Genomic DNA, 6021 nt, shown 5'->3' on the forward strand with positions numbered 1-6021 from the left:
ATCTTAGTCAACTAGTCCTAACCAAACTCTTGCATCTACAAAAACCGTTAGAGATTTGATTAATGTAACATTTTACATGGCCTATACGTCACGTCGAATTGGGCCTTAAGACCTGGTTTGGATAGCAAAATCCTCCCAACTCATCTTATCTCATTCCATCTCATCTCAATATCCAAACATCACAAGCATAAGCACTTTTCAATTTCAAATATTTAACTTTTTAATCTTATCATTACCTAATCATTACAACTTTCTGAAATTTTCAAACAAAACATAAAAAATAATTCAACTTTTTCAAATTTCAAAATAAAAATTATATTAAAAAATTATATTCTAATAATTTTTTAATTTTTTAATATTTTTATTAAACTTTTTATCTCACATTTTCCAAAACCCTATAAAACATATTAACTCAAAATTTTGTTACTATTCATAAACTATTTCATTATTATTCACAGATCATTTCATCTCATCCTTACTATCGAGATACTATCGAGAAGAGGCCTAAGTCTTTGTACTTGTAGAAATACAATACTCATATCTTTGAAGTAGACCTCTATGGCTACCTAAAGCCCATAAAGTTTGGTCTGGTTTAGTGGGGGACATAGTCATCGCCTCTGTACTTTCATAGCCATTGACATGGATGCTTGAAACTACTTTACAATGGGAAAGATTATTTATTAAGGGATTATTTATTATCACAAATCACCAATCTATGTGAATAAGAAGGGAGAAATTACTAATTTGGTCCTAAATTATTTTGAGAGAGAGTAAATATAAGATGTATATATGTCACGAATATTTGCCCAACTTAACTCTATTCCAAGTTTACTAGCTATTTATTAAATTTTGGATTAATCAATTTGCACCAAATCAAATATTGAATAATATTGAATATGAATATTTATCATCTAAATGGTGTTATCTCTATGTTGCACTACACTGTTTGTTTGGCAATCCTTTAGCAGTTTAATTACAAGGAAAGTCTAGCCCACTTCTCAAAGGGGCATACTTAATTATTTATAATATTTATCAAAACAATCTAATTTCACTTGCCATTTCTTAATCAAACAAAGCGGTGTTGTTCCAACAACATGCATACATAGCCCATGAATAGTGTGAGATTAGGCTTAAACAAAGTCAAAACAATGTGTTGACAAAAAGACATGTATTGATAAAAATTTAAACAAGTTCAAGTCTCCTACACTATTTGGTAACACTTTAGTAGTCTAATTTCATGAGTAGTGGTCTAGCCCACTTATCAAGAGACAAATTTAAAGTCTAGGTTCAATGACAGTCTGGCCTACTTATCAAGGGTAGATTTCGTCATTAATATTTATCTTAACAGTCTAATCTCTCTTGTCTTTTGGTCATCAAACAAAGCAGTGTTATTCCAACAATATGCACAACTTATGAATATAGTGAGATTAGACTTAAAAAGAAAAGTCAAAACAATTTGCTGACTAAAAGACAAGAATTAATAAAAGTTAAACAAAACTATGTGTTCCAACAACAAATAGCTTATGAATTTGTTTCCCTTAAAGTTTAAGCCAGCTACAATTCAATTCGTTGTGCATTTTCTTTATCATCTAAATGGTGTTGTCCAGATCATTATTTTGCAACCCTTTCGTAGTCTAATTCCTAGGGGATGTGTGGCCCACTTATTAAGGGGTTAAATTTAATGATTTATATTTTTCTTAACAGTCTAATCTCACTTTTCTTTTTATTATCAAACAAGGCAGTATTATTCCATCAGTGCATACACCTTTTGAATATGGTGAGATTATATTTAACAAACTCAAAATAATACGTTGACTAAAAGAAAAGTATTGATAAAATTTCAACAAAGCTATGTTGAAATTCCAACAACACATAGCTTATGAATATTCTTGTCCTCACAACTTCAAGTCCCCTATAATCTACTTTTATACGAAAGCCTTAAGCAGTCTAATCCCAAGAGAGAGTCATGTCCACTTATCAAGGCAGTAGATTTAATCAATTACTTTATCTTAACAGTCTAATATTTCGTCTTTTAATCATCAAATAGAGTAGTGTTGTTCCAACTATACACGTACAATTTATGAATATATTGAGATTAGACTAAAAAAAAAGTCAAAAAAATACATTGACTAAATGACAAGTATTGATATAACTTAAATGAAGTTGTGTTCTAGCACCACATAGCTTATGAATATTTTTATGCTCACAAGTTTAAGTCTCGCACAATCCACCATTTTGGTTTCCTTCTTTACCATTTAAACATTGTTGTCCGTATGTTGCACTACACTATTTGGTAACACTTTAGTAGTCTAATTTCAAGAGTATTCTGGCCCACTTATCAAGAGACAGATTTAATAATTTATATTTAGATTAACAGTATAATCTCACTTGTCTTTTGATCATCAAACAAAGCAATGATATTCCAACAAAACACACAACTTATGAATATAGTGAAATTAGACTTAAACAAAGTCAAAACACTATATTGACTAAAAAAAAGTATTGATAAAAATTAAACAAAGCTATTTGTTCCAAAAACACATAGTTTATGAATATGAAAGCCTTAAGTTGTCTAATCCCAAGAGAGAGTCATGCCCACTTATCAAGGCGGTAGATCTAATCAATTACTTTATCTTAACAGTCTAATATCTCTTGTCTTTTAATCATCAAATAAAGCAGTATTGTTCCAACTACACATGTACAATTTATGAATATATTGAGATTAGACTTAAAAAAAGTCAAAACAATACATTGATTAAAAGGCAAGTATTGATAAAACTTAAGTAAAGCTATGTGTTCTAGCACCACATAACTTATGAATATTTTCGTGCTCACAAGTTCAAGCCTCATACAATCCACTGTTTTTATTTTTTTCTTTACCATTTAAACATTATTGTTCCTATGTTGCATTACACTATTTGGTAACACTTTAGTAGTTTAATTTCAAGAGTATTCTGGCCCACTTATCAAGAGACTGATTTAATCATTTATATTTAGATTAACAATATAATTTCACTTGTCTTTTGATCATCAAACAAAGCAATGTTATTCCAACAATACGCACAACTTATGAATATAGTGAAATTAGACTTAAACAAAGTCAAAACAATACATTGACTAAAAGAAAAGTATTGATAAAATTTCAACAAAACTATGTGTTCCAATATAGCTTATGAATATTTTTGTGCTCACAAGTTCAAGCCTTATACAATCTACCTTTTTGGTTTTTTTCTTTACCATTTAAACATTGTTGTCTGTATGTTGCACTATATTATTTGGTAACACTTTAGTAGTATAATTTCAAGAGTAGTCTGGCCCACTTATCAAGAGACAGATTTAATCGTTTATATTTAGATTAATAGAATAATCTCATTTTTCTTTTGATCATCAAACAAAGCAGTGTTATTCCAACAATACGCACAACTTATGAATATAGTAAAATTAGATTTAAACAATGTCAAAACACTATATTGACAAAAAGAAAAGCATTGATAAAAATTAAATAAAACTATTTGTTCCAACAACACATAGTTTACGAATATTTTTTTTCCTCTAAAGTTCAAGCCTCCTATGATCTAATTTTTTGGGCATTTTTCTTTATCATCTAAACGTTGCTGTTTGGATGTTGCGTTGCATTATTTGGCAACCCCATAACAGTTTAACTTCAAGGGGAAGTGTGGCCCAGTTATCAAACGGTTAGATTTAATCATTTATATTTTTCTTAACAGTCTAATCTCATTTGTCTTTTGATCATCAAACAAGACAAGTATTCCAACAATACACAAATTATGAATATGGTGAGATTATACTTAAACAAAGTCAAAATAATGCATTGAGTAAAAGACAAGTATTGATAAAACTTAAAGAAAACTATGTATTCCAATAACACATAACTTATGAATATTTTTGTCCTCAAAAGTTTAAGCCTCCAACCCATTTTTTGGACTTCAACATCTAAACAATGTTGCCAATATGTTGCACTGTTTTGACAACCCTTTAGCAATGTAATTTCAAAGGAGAGTGTGGCCCACTTATCAAGGTGGTAGATTTTATTATTCATATTTATATGAACAATATAATCTCACTTGCCTTTTAATCATCAAACAAAGTTGTGTTGTTCCAACAACATGTATAGAGTGAGATTAGAGTTAAACAAAGTCAAAGCAATGCTTTGATTAGAAGACAAGCATTGATAAAACTTAAAACAAAGTTATGTGTTCCAACAACACATAGTTTATGAATATTTTTGTGCTCACAAGCACAAATCTCCTACAATCCACTTTCTTTGTTTACCATCCACAAGTACAAGCCTCATACGATCCACTTTTTGGATCTAAAGTGTTGATCCAAAAAAACAATACATTGACTAAAAGACAAGTATTGATAAAATTTAACAATGCTATGAGTTCCTGTAACTAACTGCTCTGAATTCCTACTGGGTTGGTCACAATTTTCACCTAAATATTTTAAATATCATATATTTATTTTAAATCTAACGGATGATTTTTAAATCGAGTCAAGTATTTTTAAGCCCATACTGCAATTGGGACTCCTTTTAAGCGAGCCCACCAAATAATCCAACCTCGACTCCCCTCTACTAGAGAATCCATGAATCTTGAGCGCTTGTAGTAGCAACAGGGATGGGAAAGACATATAACCAGCCAACTATGTATGCCTTCAATTATTGTGGCCTCTCATATTCCTTATGGAATGGGCTCCTCCTTAGAATTAACGAAATCTAAAGTCTTGGATGATTATTCTTGAAACAGGTTGATCAACCCTAGAAGACTCGATGGCTTAACAATCCAGTAAATAACTTGATTCAGGGAGATAACCCAGTCTTTAGACACTCGCCTACTTATAAAGATAGATAGAAAAGATTGGGGAATGCCAAATGCAAAAGTAGTTCCCGTCCCAACTACTGAGGTGGCATAGCAGAATCCCCTGCTGGCCATCGAGAACCGAGTGGCAAGGCCATGATCTGCAAGGAACGGATCACTCATTCTTCCATTGGGGGAATGACAACTCCAAACGTCACACATCCATCACCTACCTGTTGTTTAGGTGGCACCAGCGAGATCCAGCTGAGGTATGGAACTTTGTGTTGTAGTTGTTCCACTCCATTGTTGTCTCATGAATTGAACTTTGTTGCCTTCCTACTCGTGAAGCAAATGGGTTTTGTGTTGTGGGTCAATTTCAGGCCTAAATGAATGAATGAAGCAGGGGGCGGGCAGCACTATAAAGAAAGTGAAAACCTGTGACTAGATCGTCCTGAAGACGGATGCGACGGGAAGAAGTGGCATTTGGAAGTGTTGTTGACTTAACATTTAGGTTTCAGCATAACAAAGCTTGCACTGTCTTTTCACACTTAGGCGCACAACGTGACATTGTTAATGATTCTACTACGGTGCCACAAATTCATAAACTGATCCTAAGATAATCTGCTTTGAACATTAATGCGACGTGCTATTAGAAAAGTGATACATTGTTTTTTGTTCAAGCTACCACTGATGTGAACATGTGAATGAACATTTGAACATGTTACAAGCGTATATATGACACGTGTAGTAGCCAACTCAATGAGGAGCAGGATTTGAGCAAATTAGAGCGATTACACCCAATGTCGTTATCTAGCCTTAAGCCAAAGTAGTCAGTAGTCAGTAGTCATTGTTCCTTAGTGTGACTAGTTGCGAGTATTGGCGTGTTGAGGGGTCGAGATGCATTAGTAGCACATCTTATATTTCGGCTGTATGTATAAAGATAACCCTTAGTCCTCCTACGATAACAAACGTAGCAGCAACTTGCTATTGAGGGGTCTCACTCCCTAATTAGGCCAAAGTGTGTCAAGTTCATTTCGGTGGGCCTGACAGGGGAAATGCATCCCTTTCTTAACTTAGTTAAGGGTAGTCGGAAAGAAAGGCAGAAATAAGAAAGAGATTATTCCTTGAGAGCTTATCCAGTACTACCAATACCATAATTGCATTTCCTCCACCCGTGGGCGATAGCTCTACCTGGCATGCC

This window comes from Juglans microcarpa x Juglans regia, chromosome 6D (assembly GCF_004785595.1).
Source record: "Juglans microcarpa x Juglans regia isolate MS1-56 chromosome 6D, Jm3101_v1.0, whole genome shotgun sequence".
Lineage (NCBI taxonomy): Eukaryota > Viridiplantae > Streptophyta > Magnoliopsida > Fagales > Juglandaceae > Juglans > Juglans microcarpa x Juglans regia.